Source organism: Pleurodeles waltl, chromosome 6 (genome assembly GCF_031143425.1).
Source record: "Pleurodeles waltl isolate 20211129_DDA chromosome 6, aPleWal1.hap1.20221129, whole genome shotgun sequence".
Classification (NCBI taxonomy): Eukaryota; Metazoa; Chordata; class Amphibia; order Caudata; family Salamandridae; genus Pleurodeles; species Pleurodeles waltl.
Window position 1 is genome coordinate 1,407,871,871 of NC_090445.1, and position 12,016 is coordinate 1,407,883,886.

At 45.2% G+C, this 12,016-nt stretch overlaps 1 protein-coding gene across 1 annotated transcript in view; it reads left to right on the forward strand.

The window, feature by feature from the left end:
* Positions 1 to 12,016, forward strand: part of LOC138300898 (protein-arginine deiminase type-3-like) — a 624,978-nt gene that overhangs the window by 536,788 nt on the left and 76,174 nt on the right. The window lies entirely within an intron of this gene.

Genomic DNA, 12,016 nt, shown 5'->3' on the forward strand with positions numbered 1-12,016 from the left:
CCATAATGTAAGGTAGTAAAATTGGTCCCCTGACCTCCAGTTGTGTAGTGAAAGACACCCATAACATGAGCACAGTGATCTCTTTAGGCACCTGGTCCTTATTATCACTGCCAACTACTGACAAGTACACACCTAGCATGGAGTGGAGCATAGATCATTGAGAGAGAAAGGTTCTTACAATTTTATGTTGTGTATACTCGATAGAATGAGGGTTTATAGCATGGCCTGCATGACAAGTGTTTAGTGCTGTGCATGGTGACCAAATGGTGCTCTCATCTACACTTATCTACACTCTTATCTACACCCACTGCACATCACCAAGGGCTGTGTACAGTAGCCTTTGTCCACACATGGGCTGGACAGGGCTGAATACTGACAAATGCCATACCCAGTGGGTTATATTCATATGGGGTCCAGGTCTAATACTTGGCAGAAGCTAGGGTGGTATTTCATTATAATTAATAGCATCCCATAGCAAGATATCATCAGTAAATATCATACACTCAAACCAAAGATTACCCATCAATATTGATATCATGTGTGCCAATGGTGAGATACGTGATGTCACTGATGTTGTTGTAGCAGATGGCTATGCATATTTAATATCCCTGACCTGGTGTAGGCCTTATGATGTGAATTGCCATTCATAGTGTGCACCTGTAGTGGCTTCTGAAAAGCCAGTATGCTTAACTGAATTATTATTAACAAGATCTATGCCAAAGTATAAGTTTTGCCCTTCCTAGGCCAGAGATAAAGTTCAAGTATTATTGGGTAAAAATGTACTTAGAGTGCAGATCTAAAATCGCTTTTGTCATACCTGCACAGAGATTTGTCATTCTTTTTTGTCTCAGTTCATAATTAGATTCCAGGTCTTTGTCCATCCCAAGTGGGCCAAGTCAGTTACTCTGTTGGCCAGCAGGAGAAGCTCAGTCCTTTCAATATAGTAGAACCATTTGCAAGGATTTGGGCGTGTTTCTGGAAAAGGAAAGGGTGGGTACAGAATCTGCATGTGCTAATTGTCTTTCAAACTGCATGTGGCATGAGAGGACAGAAACAATGGAGGACAACCAGACATTTGGAGTGAATCACTGAATCACTGTTTTTTTTCCGAACAAGTGAACTGAGTTACGAGTGCAAACCACGTCCCCTGAGTAGGCTTTGAACTGCTCTTCTTTGATACCCTGAGAGAGTCAAGTGCTATGTTGGAAATAACCTTTTTTGCAGGGTTATCCCAAAATGTTTTGGTTCTGACCTCCTATTTTAGACTGTGTGCTGCATTTTGTTTTTGGTGGCCTTAGGACTCTGGGCACTTCTGACCAGTGCTAAAGTGCAAGGTCTCTTTGCCTAAATTGTATTTCCAATTGGTTTATCAATGATTGGCATATTTGATTTACCAGTAAGTCTGTAGTGTAGTGCACCAGGTGTGCCCAGTGCCTGTATATCAAAAGCTACTAGTGAGCCTGCAGCACTGAGTGTGCCACCCACATGAGTAGCCCCGTAAACATGCCTCAGGCCTGCCATTGCAGTGCCTGTGTGTGTAGTTTTAAACTACCATTTCGACCTGGCAAGTGCACCCACTTGCCAGGCCCAAACCTTCCCTTTTACTGCATGTAAGTCACCCCTAAGGTAGGCCAAAGGCAGCCACATTGGCTGGGTGCAGTGTATGTAAAATGTATGACATATACTGGTGTGTTTTACATGTCGTATTGAAATTAGAGTTAGTTACTCTACTGGCCAGCAGGAAGATCACAGTCCTTCCCATATAATAAAGCTGTTTGCCAGGACTTGGGCTTGTTCCTGGAAAAGGAAAGGGTGGGGACATAATCTGCAAGTGCTATTTATTTTTCAATATGCACGTGGCCTGAGAGGACAGAAGCAAAGGAGGACAACCAGAAATTTGGAATGCATCACTAAAGGGGCTTCCCCTTTACGTTTACAGGTAATAGATCGGAAAGCTGTGGTAGTTTTTGGCAAGGCTAAAACTCCCATGTGCCATGATGTGCCACCCTGGGAGAGGCAGAATCCCCTTGCAATTGTAACCTTCCACCCCATTTAGAAACCTCTGCACAAGAGAGAGACTTTTTTAAACTTTCTGGACATAGGAGTAACAATGCCAGATGACTTTCCAGTGGGAAGGAAAAACCATCTGGCCCCACTGCAAAAGGATTCGTTTTTCACTATTGAAGGGCCTACCTCTCCCATAGGATAACATAGGCATTGCCTTGAAATATCTCTTAAGTGTAATTTCCCCTTAGGAGCAGATGGAGATATGGAGTTTGGGGACTCTGAACTCACAATTTAAAAATACATCTTTGGGTGAAGGTGTTTTTCAAATTGTAAGTTTAAAAATGCCACTTTTACAAAGTGGGCATTTTCTTGCTTAATCATTCTGTGTCTTTGCCTGTCTGTGGAATGCACATCTGGGTCAATATGACAGTTGGGCTGTTTATGAATTCACTCTGGCCTGATGGGTCTTTCTGAGCTAGAGTGGTAGGAGGATGTTCTGCTGAGCTTCAAACTAGGAGGGAATGAAGCTAAAGAATGTAAAAAATGCATCACTATTGGTCTGAGTAATTAATTTATTAAGGCTCTTCCCAGATATCAAACGAAGACACACAAAAATATTAACCTGAGCATTTCACTTGAATGCACTAAAACATGTGGAGATACCAAAATAATCAAGTGGAATTCATCAACAATGAATATGTATGCGGTGAATATATATATATATATATTTATGTATGCGCACAGCAAAGCTAGAGAATTAAGAATTACAATGCATCCCCATGGGGATCAAATCCAATATCATCCTTGCCAACATCAGGCTGTTGAACCCTGGCCAGCTGTGACAGGAGAAACACTCCCCAGTATGATTTGGTTTTTGAACAGTGCATCCACCCTCAAAAAGAGTTCCTTCCATCTCAGCACCAAGCTTCTCCACCTTATATGTCTTAAACAAACCCAAGAGGAAAGTTCTAGCAACCTTCCCCCACCCTTTGGGCAATTTGTGAAATTCAAGTGCTGGCTGTACTTGGTCTGTGTAGAAAACACACAAAAGATTTGGCCAGGCCCCATTGCGCATTCCTGTGACAGACCTGTGCCTTTCTCTGCTGTAAACATTCTCATCCTGGTACACTCTTATCACCTCTGCATCCCCCAAGATATGTTCCCTGCTCTGGTGAGAAGAATGAAAACACATTCAGTGTAGAAAATAAGCTCTGTGTGGAAAAATACCTGCACCACTGATGCAACGGCATTTGAAGCTAAGCTAAGCACAAAATGGAGCCAATGGTCAAGTTGGAGTCGGTGGTTAAATACAGGTAACATTACACTCCACCCTTAGACCAGTGACTCTCATAGCATACTAGTTTAAAAGTAACCTTTTTTGGTCTAAACATTGTGAGTAGATTAGTTATGCATTGTGCCCAGCAACATAGTATTATTATAAAACTAATCACTATGAGTACTCCACCTAAAATATTGGGTAATTGTCCAAAATCAGGCAACTAGCCAAATAGCAAATCCCAACACCCTTTGTCAACATTTTGTCTTACTCCTTTAACCAATTCATGTACAGTATCAATAAGAGACTGGATAGATTTAGGGTGGTCTGACAAATTTAAGTAGCACATTCCCTCAAACTCTGAGCAGCCATGATCATGTAGGCAATGGATGCCCTGTTTTGCAATGCATCTTTTCTAGTGCCTCGTATATCCAGTAGCACTTCATCCAATGCAATGGATATGTGATTGATGTTCTTAACCATCAAACATGCTAACTTGTTAATAACTCGAGTATTATAATCAGCTAATCCTGGAACTTCTACTATGGAAATACTTAAGCTCATATGTTCTGATTTAGATAATCACTGAATTTCAGCGGCACAGTCTTTGCTTAATTGAACTGTTTCCCTTGGATAGCGAGTATGTACAGAGTGAAATAGAAACATCACAAGTACTAACCGCGTAAAGGCACACTGTCTACCCATTATATTGGCACATAATGTATGTAAAAGTGATATTTCCACAAGAGAACCCCCTCCCACTGGTATTTTGACATGCTTGATATGGCTGGCAGCAGTCACAATATGTTGGCAAGACATGCTATTATTCATATTCTTACAAGTTTTAACATTTCTGCGCTCACACAGTACTGGTTGTTCCCACGGGACCTCTTGAGGTGACCCCGCTGTTGTCTCCAGGCGCATTTGAGCACATTTTCCGATTTTGTAAGTATCACAAGTTAAGTTGTAACATACATCATCAGTAGTAATATTGTAAGTAATCACATAGGTCAGATTGTCCCATTTTTCATCTGTTACCTCTTGGCAAAACCAGTGTGACAACACGTCACTTTCTTGAACTGCTCCATCTTTGTTGGTCGCATTAAAGATTTGCAGCAAAACACTGGAAGGAGTCGGTATGGAGACCAAAAAAGTTGAAACGATATCAACAGTACTCATCATATTCGTCATCCAGAAATCCGATCTGTAGAGCACAGCTCGTGGCAGATAGATCCAAACATTGTCAGTCTGATGCAGTAAAGGTGTCGATCGGCGTGGTTGGTCAATCACTTAAGAGCTGAGGGCTTTCGGTCCCTCCCTACCCTACACGCACACGCCTGAATACTGACCAGGTGGTGCAACCAGCACAAAGACACCTTGCAGTATGATCTGTAAAAGGAACAAGTATCATCATTCTTGCAAATAACATTTTTCAGATGGTACATGTTCCCACTTGTCCTGTCCTGGTTTCATGATTATCAATATGTTGTCCCTGCCCTTGGCTAGAACATCTGCTGGTTCAGGAGGACGATTTGGGAATTCTACCCACACCTTAGCACCGGGAGGTTTGTTAGTTGAGCCAAAACCTCCCTCCCCACGCACTGTAAGAAAGGCTGGGGCAGTCCCCTTTTCAACTATTCCTCCATACACTGGGATAATAACAATCTGTGCAATTCTGTCTCTGGGTTGTATTATCAAGTCAGTGTCTCCACTGTTCAAAATGATAACCTTAAGTTCTCCTTGGTAGTCTGCATCGATGACTCTCCCCAAGACCTGAATACCTTTGAGTGCCAACCCAGATCTAGGAACAATCGGTCCGAAGTGCTCCTCGGGAATCTGTAGTCCAACACCTGTTTCAAGAAGTGCCATGTCTCTTGGTTTCAGTCTGTACATATTCAAAGCATGTAAATCAAGACCTGCAGATTCTGGTGTGGCTCTGTAAGGAGCTAAGGCTCCTGGTTTTATTCCCAATACATGATGGTATTGGTCGCTACATGTGGTTGTATCTGTAAGGCTGGAGCCAACATGTGCATTAAAAGCGTCTCTGCATTTGTCAAAGGTCTGTTATTTGAAATTTGGAGGGCTTCATTTAAATACTCTCTCCGGTTTCTCAAAGTTCCATCTGATAATTTTCGTAAATGGGCTTTCAGTAAGACGTTCATTCTCTCAATCAGTCCTGCGGCTTGTGAGTAATATGGAATGTGATAAATCTTCTCAATATTTTGTTGTGAACAATAATCTTGCACCAATTTCCCTTTGAAATGTGATCCATTGTCACTTTGGTTTTGGAGTGAGACTCTATAATACAACATTAACAAGTACAATGTTTTGAGAGTGTTGAACTGATTAGCATGTTTGCATGGGAGTGCAATTAGGTAGCCAGAATAGGTGTCCACTAATGTGCAAGCGTATTGTCACCCGCAACTATTCGGTAGTGGCCCAATGTAATCAATTTGCCATATCTGCTGTGGCAATCTTCCTCTCCTCAACCGACCTTTGAAGTTTGCAGGACAGATCTCTTTTGTGTGTGTTGACAAATAGACCACTACATGATCAATGTTTTTATCAAGTCTAGGGGAATGTGCATCCCTCTAATCTCTGCCAACCTGTTAATGGCCTTCTCTCCCAGATCTCTACATTTTTGGTGAACCACTTAGCTATCCCCATCAAGTCAGAATCCTGTGTCACCCTACTTCTGCCTCTGGGATTTTGGCTTTGTTGTCTGCAAGGGAATTAAACCATCATTCTAGTAAGAAGTTGGGACAGTGGGCAAATACATGATACAAAGTAACAGTACTTTGCTCAGGCATTTACCAAATTTCTTGCCACAATTCTTTGCCCCACACCTCCTTGGGATGTATTTGCCAGTTATGTGTATGCCATGTGAAAGCCAGGTGATTTAACCCACTGGTGGTACACCAAGAATCAATATAAATGTGACAGGTCCCAGGCAATTCTTGTTTCAGTGCCTTATATACAGCATACCATTTTGCATATTGACTACTCTTCCCTTCTCCTGTAGTGGATAGCAACTTCTTGGTGACTGGGATGTATGACACTGCCTTCCAATGTCTTTTGGCCCCCTCATACTTGGCTGAATCATCGATAAACCATGCATACTTCCTATACTCAGGGGACACGGATTCAAATGGCTCACCCCACCTCACTGGTGACTCTTTTATCTTGGGCACCTCCTGGCTCACCTCATCATCCTGCACAAGGGCTTGTTCCACCTGTTCATGCAGGGCTGCTGCCACTTTGACCCTGTGCTGTATGTACCACTTTCATATTATGACACTAGCTTCCTGTGCCTGTTCTATTCAGTGAAGTTTGGATGAACTTATTACCCACTGCATTATTAGGATCCCAGGTCTCAGAATTACATTATGACCTAGGGTATTTTGCTCAGTATCCACTAGAGCCCAGTAACACGCAAGTAACTGTTTCTCAAGGGTAGTATACCACTCTCCAGCATCTGGTAGTTTTTTGGTTCTGAAATCCAGGGGCACCCTCTTTCTTTCCTGTTTTTGCCACATGCTTGTATTTGCATATTGCCCCTGAACAGTTACATGTAACTCAATATCTCCTTCCTGTCCTGGCCATAAATCTAAAGCCTGTTGAATTGCCTCTTTTGCCAATTCCGCTGCTCTCCCCATTCAAACTCATGCTTCTTCTTGTCACTTTGTCCAAAGAGGTCTAAATCTGACTCAAGTGAGGGACAGGCTGTCTCCAAAAACCAAACAATCCATTGAATTTCTGAGTATCCTGCTTATTACGGGGAGCGGCTACTAGTTCCACTGAATTCCTAGAAACGTCACATTTTGAGAGGGTCCTTGTGTCTTATCTGGATTAGTCATCCACCCTTTGCTCTGCAAGAGTTCCACAACCCTGTCAAACTGTGTCTGCACCTGGTCTTGTGTCACTCCCTGAATCATCACCTCATCGATATAATGAGACAATTGCACCCCTGGAATGATAGATACTTCATCCAGGTGTTCTGCCACCAGCTGGTGACAGATAGTAGTGCTATGTACATACCCTTGTGGACCCATAACATCTTGAATTGTCTGCCATTGTGCGAGAAGCTAAATTGCTCCTGGCTCTCAGCGGCCAATGGTATAGAATAGAAAGCATTGGCAAAATCAGTGGTTGCATACCAGGTCTCTTTATGTTTTTGTATTCTCTCAATAAAAGTGATGGTGTTGGGGACTGCGGCAGTCAAAGAGGGCGTATACTTGTTCAGTTTGTGGTAATCAATCATCATTCAATAGCACCCATCTGCTCGGCGCACTGGCCACAAAGGACTGTTCCACTCAGTGGTGACTGGAGCCACCACACCTGCCTCTATCAACTCCTGTATAGTCTCACTTATTTCCTCATGCCCTTCTGGAATTCGGTATTTTTTCAAACAAACGAGCTCGGTTGCTGGGGCCACCTTCACTTGGGGTATCTTCAGATGACCCACCCTTGCAACTGCCACTGGAATTTTTCTATTTAATGCAAACTGATAACAACCATCATCCCCTTCACAATGTCAATTCCCAGTGTATACTCTAGGAGGGGCACAATCAAAACAGTGTATTAGCTTTTGGCGTTCTCCCTATTTTCATTTGAACAGCAGTCTGCGCTGCAGGGGTTTGCTTTCCACCCAACCCTGTGATGGTGTAGTGCTGACCTATAAACTTTTTTGGATTTCCATAAATTAAAGAGGCCTCCGCTCCAGTATCAACTAAGCCCCATACCCTTTGATAATTTTTATGCTTCCAGTGAATTTCAAAATGAACATGTGGTCTGTTATCTTTTGGAGCCCATCCCTGTACTGGAGATTGGCCTGCTTCCTGGTATATTTTGAAATCTGTCAACTTTTGCCCAAGTCAAGTCTGGATATATGCTATCATATCTGTGAGGAGATTCCTCTCCTTCCCTGTTTTCAGCAGTTAACCAATCGGGGTCCAAATCTTCCTTCTCCTTCCCCGTGAAGAAACATTTGTCTCCCTCTCTTTTCCTTCCTCCTGCATCTGTGGTTGGCCTCAATTCACTCATTTATTATCCTGCTTGTTCACTTTCCTGCTGTCCTCCTTTCTGTCCAGCCCTCCCACAAACGTTTCGTTTATATATTCTACCAATCTGCTCCATGATGACACCATGCTTCAGTAATGCCATAAACATATCTCTCCTAGATACTCTTTTATTGCCTGTGCAACCCTCAGACCTCAAGGCTCTCTCAGGTTTCATCCACTCTCCCAGCTCACCTAGCTCATGGACAGGCTTCACTACATCTTTCTATACCTGCCCTCTATGATTAATTAGGAGAGTCATTATCACCTGCTTGTAAGCTGGAGAAGCAAGGCAAATAATTTTGTTTCGCACTGAAACTGTCAAGGAAGCATCTAACAAATTGTGAATTTCATCCAAGAGAATAGCAGTTTTCATACTTTCTTCTTTAATTCTCTGCATAGCATCTCTCAGCATATAGCAAGGCTTATCTTTTGGTGGCCAGTGTGATTCAGTATGATATTTCTGGCTACATCCCACAACTCCCAATTGCACCAAGTTGGTCACTCCTCGAATCCCATAACCTCTAAACTGCTCTTGTATTATGGAATCAGCGCTAAGGGTGCAAATCTTCCTTGCATCACCCTCACCCAGTGCTACCCCAGAAGCTCCTGTGTCAAACAACCACACCATCCACGTAAGCACTGCTTCCCCAGGTTTTTGACGAAACCTATCCCTTATATCTTTTATCTCCTGCTGAGAATAATCTTCAAAGGAGCGCATCTCAATCCCATGGGTTTTGTGGGGTGCCCTGTATTTTCCATCGATGCACTAGCCACTTTCTTTTCAGCTGGCTCAAGCTGGCCCCCACCTTTTTTAACTGACTCATCACTGGAATCGTAAAAATCTGTAGAATCCCAGATACTGGCATCCCAGACTTCAGGGGTCCCAATTTAACGCTGCTTATCACAGCAGTTTAACAATAGGCAGAAAGTGTGCAATACAGCAACAATGAACACGTATACAGTGAATATATATATATTTGTGTATATGCACTGCTGAGACAGGAGAACACAGAAACACTCCCCAATGGAATTTGATTTTTGAGCAGCGCCTCTGCCCTCAAAATTAATTCCTTCTGTCTCAGCGCCAAGTTTCCCCACCTTATATATCTTAAACAAACCCAAGAGGAGGGTTCTGGTAACCTTCCCTGTCCCTTTGAGTAAGTTGTGAAATTCAAGCGCTGGCCGTACTTGGTCTATGTCGAAAACACGCAAAAGAACAGGCCAGGCCCCAAGGCGCATTCCAGAGACAGAGCCATACCTTTCTCTGCTGTAAACATTCTCATCCTGGTACAGTCTTAGCACCCCCCACAATATGTTCCCTGCTCTGGTGAGAAGAGTGAAAACACATTCAGTGTAGAAAACAAGCTGTGTGTGGAAAAATACCTGCGCCACCGATGTGACAGAATTTGGAGCTAAGCTAAGCATAAACTGGAGTCAGTGGTCGAGATGGAGTTGGTTAAATACAGATTACAGAGGAACCGACACTTGCACTTGAATAGGGTCTTGTGCACTACAGAGACTTTGGTGGTCATTATGAACATGGCGGGAAACACCATCGCCCACTGTGGCGACGGTGACCAGAAGACCGCATTCGCGGTGAACGGAAACCAGCCATATAAAGATGCAAAAATCAGAATCCGTCAAAAATGTCCCAGCCACCAGTCACTGCCAGGACCTTGTTGGCGGAAATGCAGGACCTCCCAACTTACCACTGCCATTCACACAAACCCCCACCCTCCAAATAATGATGCACAAATAACTGCAGCGGTCTGTGGAAGTCGAACGACCATTGGCGGTACAGACTGCCACGGCCAGCAATGGACCCAACAGTAAGAACTGCACACATTGGCAAGTTTGAAACCCACACACCTGACACACATCCACAACACTATAAAACACTCACAGACACACCCTACAATCTTTTGCAACGCCATTAGGACAACTGATATAGAGAACTCCAGAAGCAGACACTGAGCGCCACAATACACAACTCACACACCCAACCACAAAACAGCACCCTCACCTAGATCCACACAACACACACCATGGCACCCCCAAACACCCACGCTGCACAGGAAGGGAGCTAAGGACATTGGTGGACGAGATACTGAAGGTCGAGCAACAATTATTCGGGGCCAGGTCCAGCACACATCCATCGCCAGGAAAATTGAGTTATGGCAGACAATAGTAAACAAGGTCAATGCAGTGGGACACCATCCACCACGAGGGACGACATCCGCAAGAGATGGAACGACCTGCGCGGGAAGGCGAGGTCCATGGCATCCCGACACAGCATTGCAGTCTAGAAGACTGGGGGAGGACCTCCACCAACACCACCCGACTACACTGACTGGGAGTAAAAGGTACTGGCCATCCTGCACCCTGAGGGCCTCACTGGACTCACTGGAGGAATGGACTCGGGTAAGTCATCTACAATTACCCCATATCCACCACACCTGTAATGCATGCACCACCACACCCCTCCAACATTCACCAGGACCACTTCCCCACCCAGGCCAAAAGCACTACATCCAGTCACCCTGCATGCCCACAAGCCCACTAACAGGCCCACTTTGCACCCCCTGTGCACAGCCACCCACCCCTGCAAGGAATCACAAAGGCACTACACCACCCACAATGCACCTCCACATCCTAAGCAAAATGCAATGGCAACCTCACAAAGGCACCCTGCATGTCCCAAAAGTGGAAAACCTGCACAAAACAGCCCAGCCCTGTGCACCCTGTCCGATCATGCAACTGTAACAGACATGTCCATTCCCTCCAACAGGCACCACCAGCCATGCCACCCCGACGGACAGGACAAGGAGTGGCAGTGCCCCACATGGAGACAGAGGCACCACCCACGACACTGGAGAGGAAACCCTGGACAGTGAGGAACACCCTGGCCCCTCACACAGTCCTGGACAGTCACCATCCAGCAGCCCCACCCAGGACACCACTGACATGCCAACCACCCAGCCAACAACATCAGCCCAGGGCAACCGTCCCCACACCTGTGTATCCAGGCCACAGACTGGTGGAACACAGTCACCCCTACCAACAGGCAGGAAGACGATGGCCCCAGTACAAGTGGTACTACCAGACCTGTGCAGGGGACACAGGCACAGGGGGCTAGGCCCAGTGGGAGGGCATCAGTGGCCCAAGGGGGAGGCCACAGGATGGATGCTGCAGCCCAGGATGTGATCTCTGAGGTCCTGGGAGCATACCACCATACCCAGGACAGATTGGCCCAGATTGTTTCCACCCTGGAGCAGAGTCATAGGCTGCAGAGAGCCCAACACCAAGAGACCATGGAGCAGTGGAAACTGCACAATGCCACCATGGCGACCATAGCAGGTGCAGTGCTGCACCTTGTCCCAACCCAGCCTAAGACCCCCACAGACCAGGAAGCCCCTACTACAGGCCAAGATACATACCGGCCAACAACAGCAGCAGCAGCAACTGGACTTGTGCCACCATCTCAGGACACACAGGAGACCTGCATCTCAACCCATACAGGCCAACACCAGGCACCCAAATGGTCCCTCAGGCCCAGATATGGCACTGGAACACCTGCCAAGACTAAGGCCCCTCTAAGAAGTGACTCTGACAAGAACTGTCCTCCAAGTGTGCCACTGAACCACCATCCACACCATGCAATAACAACCCCAAA